Here is a 12,265-nt window from a genome sequence, read left to right as displayed (position 1 = left end):
TCTACTTTAGTAAATGACAATACTTGTATTCATGTATATATTTCTAAAAGGGTAGGACATTTTTTCACTGCAAACCATGTCCTCTGGTGTGACACATATTTTAAATTCCACTGACAAGTTTAATTGGCCTCACTTTATATTAGGTGGCCTTAATATGTACTTACATAAAAACAAAAACAAGCACAGCTTCTTATTGTGTTCACGTTGCAAAACACTTTTGCTGATATTGAGATGGGATACATACGGGTAACGTTAGGGACAGGTGTGATGGTATGGGTAAGTTTAAGGGTTAGGTGTAAATGTAAATAGGGTAACTATAAATGTAACTACAGAAATTAATTACAGATTTTATTACATTTAATTACATTTTGTAAAATGTAAGTACAATGTAACAACATATATGTGCACAATAAGTATCAAATGATTAATTAAAATGTTAGTACAAAGTATAGGGCCACCTAATATAAATTCGGTCCATTTAATTATTTAAAGGACGCCCATGACTTGTGCACATGGTAAGTGTTTGTCTCAGATTTGTTATTGTGGAACCACAATAAAAGTGTCAAAAAAAGTTGTGTTGTCCTTTGGTGTGACACCCCTATATTCTTAATATGTTGCACGTCACACCATAGGAAACATTTCATTAACTTCTTAATCCGCACCGGATCGTGGGCGGGGCGTCTGACGCAAGTGGGCGTGTCTCTACTTATAATTACTTTTGTTTTATACAAACTGTTCAATCAACTATATCAAACTATGCATCATTTGAAAGCTAAAACACTCAAGATTCATGTTCTGAACTCGTTTTTGCAATAAATACACCAGAGAGGAAAGGGTTAAATTAAATGCTAAAGCAGTGGCTATTTAAACATTAGCATAATGAACGCGGTACTCATCTTTCATCTCCTGACGTTCAGATCAGATCGGACGAATCCACAAAACAACACCATACATGTCTGTGTAAGAGTCCACTCTTCAAAATGCATCCCACTTTTAATCCAAAACAACGAAAAAATAAGGGGAAAAAACTAAAAATCCTCCGTTGTTTGCATAAGCGTTTTGTGTTAAGAGTAATCAATCATGTCCATTTTCAATGAAATAGCGATTGTAAGCCTTATTTTGACAATCTCCCCTGTACTGTGGAAGGTTCCGGTCATATTAAACCCTCCCAGGTCTCTCTCCTTCAATCATAAGCCCGGTTAGGAAACATGCTAGAAAGGGAGCGCGTCACTGGGTGATACATCTGTCAGTCAAACTCGCTGGTCCTTCGTTGGATAAGCCAGTCAATGCCTAGCCAATGCATAGCCAGCATAGATTTGATTGATGGATGTAGTAACGAATCAAAAGACAATATTTTGCGTAGTTTATGTAAGAGATGTCGTAAGAAGCATTAGTGAATACCTCATGCTTACTTAGCGTCGTCTCCACAGTTTTCATTCATCGTATCCAGCGCCTGCCAGTGTGAGCGCACACACTTACACACAACGCGCAGACTAAATTAGAGACTGTTTTTATCAACTAAATTAGTTTTTTTACACTTGTAAATTCTGTAAATAGTTGTTTTAGTTATCAGGGACTGCAAATGCATTATAATTAGCAGTTTATTGCAGATTTATTTGAATAAAAACTACTCTTTACTATTACACAAATGTTCTAATATAATTGGACTTTATTGAAAGGACGCCCAGTCTTTTTTGACATAAAAGCTTACAGGAGCTACATTTTTGAGAGAATCGTCCTCAAATTTTAATCAAAGCATGATCAGACATTCAGTTTTATATTTAGGTTATTTTCAGGGCATTAAAATTAAAATCTAAAAAATTTTTCCATAAGGGATTAATAAAACAATAAAAACGTGAGTCACTTACATGCATATTTCCCCTTGTTTTAATCTGTCCCTATACTACTTTGAGTTATTATGACTTTTGAATAACATAATTTAAAGTGTCTTGTTTAAAATAAGACCACATTTATGGATATAGACCATAGGGTTTAAGAGCTGCAGACATTTTTATTTGGGGTATGTCATTTTTTTATTTATTTCTCAGAGCAGGGCGAGGGTTAAGAGGTAAAAAAAAAATAATAATAATTAAAAAAAAACATTGAATCAGACATCACACTACAGAGTAATATGTAGTTTTTCTTCAAAAGTGGTATTTGCATTTTAACTGTATATTTGTCAACTAGCCAACATTTTTTTATCACACCAGAGTGACTGAAATTGTCCAGCCCCATTGGAGTATATATATGAGGAAACACAAATTCCCTTAATCATTTATCACAATGAGTAAAATGAAAGAATATAGTTTTGATGTGCAGCAAAAGATTGTTGAGCTTCACAAGATAGAAAGTAGCAGTAGGAAAATAGCTAAAGCAGTGAAAATCCCTGTTTCCTCTGTCGATAGAAGAAATGGAGATTTTCAATGCTTTAGCTATTTAATAATTAAGGTGTTTCAATGAACTAAAGTTATTACGAATCTGCCTGAAAGGGGCATGTTTCTGTCATCCTAATGCATGATGAGGAGCGTTTGAGGGGGTAAAGACTCTCCAGGAGTCACAGATGGAAAAATTGCAGATATTAGTTGAGCCTTGGGGTCAGACTTTAAAACAATCTTTCAAACAGCACATTCATCACCACAAGTTGTGCTTTTTGGTATTAAAAACCCAGCAGATGTGTTTGGTGCAAACAGGGATAAAAGTCCCCCATGATGACTACTGTTAAAGATACAGCTGGATCTTTAATGTTGTGGGCCGTTTTTTTTTTTTTTTTTTGCAGGAGGTCCTGCACATCTTGTTCAGATTCATGGTGTAATGGATTCTAGCAAATACCAACAGATAAAAAAAATTCTAAACCTTACAGCCTCTGCTTATAATGGGCCATGGTTGGATCTTCCATCAGGACAATGATCCAAAACAAACATCAAAATCAACACAAATGTGTCACTGAGTGCAAAATGAGTGGGTGAACTGAAAAGAAGAAGCGCCAACATGGATCTGTGAATCTGTAGGATCTGGAGAGATTCAGTATGGAGGAATGGTCTCTGATCTCTTGACAGGTGTTCTCCAAACTCATCAGGCATTTTAGAAGAAAACTTGTTAAATAGAAGGGTGTCAATAATTGTGGCCAACATGTTTTTTAGGGGTTTTTTTTAATCCCAGTGAGGACTTATGGGAACTCGTGTTCCCATAACATGGGTTCAAAAGCTTATAAATCATAAAGTTGTGTGTGATGGATAGGTATAGGGGTAGTGTTAGTGTAAGGGGAGAGAATATACAGTTTGTAAAGTATAAAAACCATCTTCGAAGAGTCCCCACAAAGATAGCAACATGTGTATAAATGTGTATAAATATGTGCACACACACACACACACACACACATGCTATATATTTGTAGACTTTTATGTTAGATGTTAATCGATTTGACAGAACTACAAATTATGTATTACTAAATGCTGCCAAGATATGCATTAAGAAATATATCAAATAGTGCCCCCTGCTGATAAGAGCTGTATCTGCTGGTACGACGCAAGGTTATGGTCATGTACATGGTCATGTACGTCAAAACCATGGTCAAAACATGTTTTTTTTTAAGCGAAGGGCATGCTAATTTAGGATGATGGTCAAGTACATCAAGGAAAAACATTTATTCTAGATTTTATTTATATTGTTTATATTTGCTCCTTACTTTGCTATTGACATAATGTATTTGCAGGTTTGATTTACCAGCAGGATAAGGTCAATTACTCAAAATTTCAGTGAGAATACATGCTAAACTTTACAAAGTGCTATTCATATAGAGATGGCCTAAATAGAGAAAATCTAGAAAAGGTCATGATAACGAGAAACACTTATGACAGTAACCATGGCGACCGAAGTCAATAATAAGGTAACAGCGGCCTCTGGTGGTGGATTGTGAAATGGAATGGTATCATGGTCCATCTTTATTATCCAAGTAGTAAAAGTTCTATTTAGAAATTTACAGGGTTCTGTCAGTTGGCTCATATAAGAACCTTTCATTTGACCATTTTATGGATTTAGTTTTAACTCATTATTATGTTTTTATTAAATAGATAGTAAACGTACATTATCACAAGACGGAATACAAGAAAGTACGTTTTAAACACTATGGATATAGAACACTGTTAATCTTAACCTGGTTTAAATCAGATTAATTAGTGACACGGAAAGTAATTTACGTAGACTATGCAAATTGTTTGGTGGCAAAACGACAGTTATTCTCATGTAAATGTAACGTTTTCTATCTGACTGCGAATGTCCTGTTAGAAGTCGTGCAGTTAATTTTAAGGGGCAGTGACGGGCTGACAAATGTATTGAAATTTACAGTAGGCTAAATTTAATTGTTTGACGCGTAGTATATTTATGGCCTAATATACTGTAACAGCATTGCAAGAAAAAACGTTCAGAATCAGATCTTATCAGGAGGACTTATGAATCATCAATTTGGAAGGAAAGTGGAAAACTATAAACTATTCATAATCTTTGCAGGTCATTTAAGACTAAGAAGTGCTGTGTAATCGTCTCTGAGCAGAAAGTTGACTTCAGCTACACTCAAGGTGCACATATAGTAGGCCTACATCATGTGTGGAAACCTAACCCTTCCTGACACTATAATCAGCTGCTTCCTGATCATCGGGCACGTGTCTGTAGCCTAATTCAAACAGATGGTTGAAACTGGCCTCCTCAAACCATAGGGTAACACTCTTTCTGCCACAAGTCTTGAAAAGTGTAAGAAACTATAGTCTGTTCCTGTCACATGTACGCCACACAATTGTACTGGCTAGGAACAACACAACCACTTTATTTCCGGTATTGTGTAGATCAACACGTGACAGTTCCGACCCAGATTCCACTATAAGATATGTAATTAGAATATGCTCATTGCTTAAAAAGAGCTTAATTATCATAGAGACAATTCCTCCTTATCTCAGTAATATGTTAATAGTATGTGGGAGCGGCAATGGGCCATCAAGAACCATCGTGTGTTCAAAAGGATAGGCTACATGAACATCATTAGCAGGGATTTCAGACAGTCGTATCGCGTTCCCATCTGAAAGAATATCTCAGATGTGAGAACTGAAGGCTATCGCTTTTATTGTTATCCTCTATTTCCCTTTAAGACAAAGCTTCATTTACATGTTGAGCAGGAATACGAATGCACTGCAAATGTTCAAGCAGAGATTATTCAGGGTTGCTTTGTGCACTTTGTCAGTTCTATACAATACATTTCTTAAAGATCTTTAAAATCCTCATAGTTTTTTTCTTACAAAATGCATGGCATATTTCAACTCTTGTGCTGTAAGATCTGTTTGATTAAAGTCACCATGAAATCAAAATGTACTATTCTTATATAGAATATAATTCTTATCTAATATTTTTATGGACTATTGCACTATTTTTATGCTTTATTTGAACATTCAGTTTGCAATATGGTACTGCAAAATTAGAACGTTACAATAATTACGAAAAGCATCAATAAAAGAGAAGAAAAAAAGAATAGGCTAAGCAATACCATAGTTCAAATAAAACAAAATAGCACAAAAAAGGAGAAAAAAGGGCATTACACAAATTAATAACAATTAGATTGAGTACAGTGAAAAGTTAGGCTGTGCAAACTGTACATGTTCTAAGAGCTTTTTTGTTAAGTGGGACTGACTCTGATTAAGTGTTTACTGGCCTGATGGGGCCACCAATAGCAAATCACAACCATCCAATCAAGCTCCGCCCTACATTTATTCTTGTATGAGAAGCCATTTCACTTGGATAAGTTCTTATCAAATAAAAAAAATGCATTTCTTATCTTAGCAAAAACTCTTAATTTTGAGTTATTTTCCCCCAAAATAAGACAATTACTTTTGCTTGTCTAGTGAATACTTCTTGTTTTAAGAATGTTTAGATGTTTGGACTAGAAACAAGACAAAAATACTAAGTAAGAAAAGCAATTTTTGCAGTGAACCTTTCAGGGGTTCCCACTACGTAGCGCCGATAGAACCTTTTAAGGTTCTATATAGAACCTTTTCTTCTAAGAGTGTACATTACGCCACACTGTAGGTCAGTTAAGGGAGCGAATGTAAATGAGTGAGTGAATGCTCTTTAATAATCATTTGAACTTTAAAAAACTAGAGCTCCGGTAGTAATGAAACGATTTATCTTGAACTGACATGAAAACTATCAAGCCTTAATGAAACAATTTAATAATAATGGGACATTTGACCACTAACGTTATGTGTCGCTCCGTTGCTCTGATTGGTTGTAGGTCTATCCAATTGAGGTCTTTCCTGGTTCGGTTGAAACACGCCCCATAATGACCACGTCAGGCTACTACGCTGTAGCCATGGTTTTTAAAAATGGATGGGTGAATGATTCAGCTGTGACACCATCTTCTGGTCTGTACACTTGTTATTGCAGTGCATTGTGGGATTGAGTGAGTGCTACTATGGTTTCGGATACTACTACAAATGGCTGTCCCCTTAAATAGTGCCCTATTTAAGGGTATAGGGGGCGACGACTTCGGATACAGACAGAATTTCTAAGTCGTCATCTGACTGGTTGAATTTTGTGTTGCACATTCTTTAACGGTCTGCCTGGAAACTGTCAACTTTATATTGTCACGCTGTGATCGGTTGCTTTACATGTCGGTCAGACGTCCTCTTGAAAGCTGTGATGGAGTCCAGACCTGATCAGTCTGTAGGCAGAGATGGGCTGTGTCTGAGTGGTGTCCAAAACCATACGTTATCAAGTGCACTCATTCAATCCCACAAAGCACTGCAAAAATGAGTGTACAACCAATGTGTGCTTATCGAAAACCAGGAAGTAACCGTTCATATGTTCAATTGTTAACATTTCTGTCACTCCTACACTGTAAAAAAATTTGGTTGGTTTTTGTTGGTTTAACTTAAAAAAGTAAGTAACCTGGTTGCCTTAAAATTTTGAGTTTATTGAAATTAAAAATTTGAGTTGATACAATGAAGGAAATTTGTTTAAATAGAAACCCCAAAATATTTTTGTATCTGATCCACATAAAAAATTGATAAATCATTAAAATAGAACTATATGGCATGTTTTACTGCATCATCAGAAATAAAACACACACAATTACCCAATATGCTTACAAAATCTTTTAATAATATTTTAATAAAGGTTGTCAAATCTCAAAAAATTGTCATTGTGTTAACTCAAAATTTTAATTTCAATGAACTCAAAATTTTAAGGCAACCAGGTAACTTTTTTCTAAATAATTTTTTACAGTGTATTCATGGGAAGAACATATAACTTCTTCTTTTTTTAAGAGTATTGTAATAAACATTTTCAGTGATCAAGTGATCCATCATCTTAGTCAATGTTTGAATTTAAGATGAATTGAAGCTTCCCGATGATGGAGGAAGCGTGTGAATAAAAGGGTTCTGGAAAACACAGACGAACAGTATTGATAAATACACTCAGAATAGATTACAGATTCAAAGTAATGCCTTCAGTTTCGATGACGTTTGATTATCATCCCTGTGAACAATTATATCTTCAAAGCTAAATCTGCAGTCCAGTTTCAGTAATCAATAAATCAGTTCCAAATTTGGAGCTGATGTAATCCAATAATCCAAACATACGAGGGGCGTTCAAAGAGAGAAGTCAAAGATACGGATTAGGATCGTGAACTCAAAATTATAAACAGAATCCAGACAGGGAAATTACTCCATATAGGAAAACATGCAAGACTGCAAAAAAAAGGGTGACGTAATAAATTGCATCAGTGGTGATGAAGAACAGGTGGGCCGGTAACCATGGAGACAGACTATCAGTGAAGATGTCGCTGATGCTTGACAGCTGAATTTGACACACCAATTTAAATGAGGAGGTTGTGTGTCATTTCTTCTGGTCCCCCATATTCAGCTTTTAATCAGACAAGCAAGATTTCTACTGCAAATCTGTGGATTTATATCAAAACAGGATGCATTATTATTTTGCATTATTACTAGGCTCTCTGGAATTCTTGATTCTGATTTATCAGACGTGACGTTTACTGTGTCCCAATTCAGAGGCTGCATCCTTCCAATGCCGAGCGTTGTCAAATAGTACAGGCTAGCAGAGGATTGTTCTTGTTGCCTAGCAACTGTGACAGCTGCTAATGATGAGTGGCATGTGTGTGCTGGACTATATATATTAAACAGTCCGAAAACAAAACAGGGTTCACAAACTAAAAATATGTCTAAATATGTTCACCACGATTAATTTCTGTAAATAAGAGTATAAACTATAATCGCATCTTAGCTAAATTTGTCAAGATTTGAACTGTTTAAGATGTTTTAGACTGTTTTAGATTTTTTTTACATTTAACTTTCATTTAACTTAACTTACATTTAAAGTGTAATTCAGCAATTTCTCTCAGAAAAATCCTTTTTGTCACTGGCGCACAAAGTATTCTGAATGCTGCAAAGGATTTATCTGGTGTAGCCATAGACATATAAAATACATATTATTTAATACATACGCTTCGCATCGGGGTCCTGACCGGCTGAATGTTATTTCGCACATAATAACATCTGGAAAATAAGATATTTCATGATTTATCACAACATTTTATCTTTGGTCAAACAATTTAGATAATTCATGTAATTAATGTAACATGAATTCTGCAGAACCAGAAAATATGACCATATCACACCAGTCCTCGGGTCTTTATGGCTTCCAGTTACATTTAGGATCAGTTACTTTTACCGCTCACAGTTACTTTTAAAGTACTATTACTTGTTTATAAATCTCTCAATGAGCTAGGACCTCAATACACATTGCAGATATGCTGATTAAATACAAACCCAACAGACCACTCAGATCAGCAGGATCAAGCCAGTTAGAAATACCAAGAGTTCACTCAAAGCAAGGAGAGTCTGCCTTTAGCTATTATGCCAGCCGTATAGTTAGAACCAGCTTCCTGAACAGATCAGATGTGCTCCAACAGTAAATCCAGACTCAAAACACATCTGTTTAGCTGTGCATTTACTGAATGAGCACTGACTGATTGCACCTTATCTTATATGCATCATCTCTTTATTCTTTTATAACTGTTTTAGTTTACCTTTGTTCTTATCTTTGGTTATTGTTCAGTGAAAACTGGGTTTGATGGAAATATCAAGTTTGACAAAAAGGTCTGAGTGTGTGGAAATCTGTGGAAAGGTACACTGTAAAAATTTTTTTTGGGTTTTTGTTGGTTTAACTTAAAAAAGTAAGTAACCTGGTTGCCTTAAAATTTTGAGTTTATTGAAATTAAAAATTTGAGTTGATACAATGAAGGAAACTTGTTTAATAAATTGAAACTCAAAATATTATTGTATATGAACCACATAAAAAATTTGATAAATCATGAAAATAGCACTATTTGGCATGTTTCACTGCGTCATCAGAAATAAAACACACACAATTACCCAATATGCTTACAAAATCTTTTAATAATCTTTTAATAAAGGTTGTCGAATCTCAAAAAAAAAAAATCATTGTATTAACTCAAAATTTTAATTTCAATTAAATTTTAAGTCAACCAGGTAACTTATTTTCTAAATAATTTTTTACAGTGTATGATGAGTGAAAGTGGGTTGAACAAGAAGGTTCTTGAAAAAAAAAATTAGGATATAGTGATTGAAATTAGTGTTATGAACTTGTTTGAGAAAGAAATGAATGAAATGTGATTCAATTAAGATACATGTATGAAGAATGTAAACTCAAGGATGTTTCATTTTTATTTCACTTTTACCACAATTGTGTATCTGACCATTTAATTTTAATTAATTAAAAACTGTTTTAATTATCCTTGTTTTTAACTTTTAATTCTACACATGGTATTCTTATTTCTCTGTATTTTAATTCATTTCTATGTAAAGCACTTTGAATTGCCATTGGGTATGAAATGTGCTATACAAATGAACTTGCCTTGCCTTGCCTAACATCATTTTTGAAATCTCATTTGTTATATTAACTCATTAACTGTATTAACTGTAATTTTTTAATTTCAATGATTTCAATAACATTTTAAGGCAACCGGGTAACTTACCTTTTAAGTTAAACCAACACGTTTTTACAGTGTACAAAAAAGGTGGTTGATCCCTAGATATAGAATATGCTAGAGCTGACCTTTTATGTGGGTCTAGACACAGGAATGTACTGTTCTTGTTTAATATCGCAGACATTGTCCAGATGCACCTGGTGGTTTTTTTAATGCTAAAAAATGGTTGTGATGTCATTTAATTACTGAGACTGAAGCGTGTGTGTTAAAGACCCCAGAGATCATCAGAACATCTGTCTTAAACAGTATTTTGGCATACATTGTGCCAAATCATGACCTTATACTGATGAAGTATTATTCAGTAAGCCATAGCTTATCTCACAATGCCCTGTGAGTCATGAAGCCTTATTGATGCCTTTAACTGATGTTGTTGCTATTAGGCTAATAGGCAGCTGTAGGCTACTTGCTAGAAATACACCATACAAATACAGAGTATTACATGCTTTTGGTACTGTATATATTTAAAGTTCATAACTGTTATGGTTTATTTCCTGTATAATGTTAAACGGCTATATGTAGAATTCAGAAACCACATACACATTTGCGATTGCAGGCATCATATCGAAATATTTAAATTATACTTTTGTACAGGGACTATATCTAGCTATGTGAGACTAGAGTTAATCCTTTTCTTTGCACGATACATGGACATTATAACAGAGTAGCTCTTTTGGCATAATCCTTAAGCATTTGTTTCACGCGTCTCGGTAGCGTTGGTTAGGCTAACCAGGGTATTCTCACAAAAATGCGTATAAATAGTACGAGTGTGCAATGTCGTGGAATGTATACGCCAAAACTCATTTTGGCGTGTCTATGGCACGCTGTTTTTCGTGTGCATATGACACGCATTTTATGGCGTATTATACATACGAACAATCCAGTAGCCGCTGAATTGGGAATTGGGACAAGCCCATTTACTCATACTCATAAAAATACCACCAATACCAAAGCCAGAGACCTCACGTGACGTAACTGACTGAATTTTCAGCTATTTTTTTCCAGACACATTTTAAGCCTCAGGGGTATGGAAATACTTAAAAATCAAAGGACAACTCCGGTGAGAAATGACCCTAGGGGTAATTAACAGATGGTTACCGAGTAGATAATTCTCTGGGATGCGTTTTGATGAAAAACGCATCCCAGAGAATGATCTATTCGGTAACCATCTGTTAATTACCCCTAGGGTCATTTCTCACCGGTGTTGTCCTTTAAAGCTACACTATGTAACTTTTCCGTCCACTAGAGGGCACCTATTCAAAACAAAGGCGTAGTTTGATGACGCCAAGTTTGAACTCAGAATCTTGGGACATATGGTCTTCATTTGGCCATTTCTGCTTTTCCGGTCATGAGTATGAGGTAACGCAGTCATATTAGATTCATTTAAGTGTGTTTAAAAAGATGTGACATTACTCTGAGCATTCGCTCAGCGGCTGCTGTGACACTTGTTCACACTGCTAAGAGTAAAGCATTTCTGCAGAATAAAACCAGAAACCGAGGGTAACGCAGATGTGACGCCATTGACAGGCGACTCCCTCAGTCGTCCCGGTTCATTGGTTAAAATAGCAATTTTCTCACAATTTACAAATAGTTGAAAACATTTGGGACACGTAAGTACTCAAGTGAAAAATATATAACACTGGCCTAGTGGTTTTTGGATATTTTAGTGATTTTTTTTTTTTACCTTTAATGACAACAACCCATACTTTGTGAACTGCATGCTTTTTTTATGACAATTGTAATTATGCCCTTTGAAGGTTATTGGGACACTTAAATTTGTGTGTTAAGTTTGTGATAAGATCATAAAAAGAATAAAGTCATAAAATAAAGAAGCTGTCCTACATCCATTAGTCTAACTGCTGTGCTTGGAAAACTGCCACCAAAAAAAAAAAAAAAAAAACGGAAAAGAACAAGCTATTAGTAAATGTATTGGTATCGGTATCGGTGAGTACCAGGAAAAAAATATCTATACTCGTACTCGATCCTTAAAAAATGATATCGGTGCATCCCTTCCTATTTTGTACAATAATGTCATTCTTTGTTACTGTACATGTATGCTTTTTAAATATGATACATATATTCCTTATAAATTATAAAAATCATAGGCCTAAACCATTTCACATAATAGTTTTGCATGGCGAGGTAACTTTAAAGTGGACCAATTAGACTATTAAGATGAAAATCAAATGTGTAACATTT

Source organism: Pseudorasbora parva, chromosome 11 (assembly GCF_024679245.1).
Source record: "Pseudorasbora parva isolate DD20220531a chromosome 11, ASM2467924v1, whole genome shotgun sequence".
Classification (NCBI taxonomy): domain Eukaryota; kingdom Metazoa; phylum Chordata; class Actinopteri; order Cypriniformes; family Gobionidae; genus Pseudorasbora; species Pseudorasbora parva.
Note: the sequence above shows the minus strand (reverse complement) of the source record.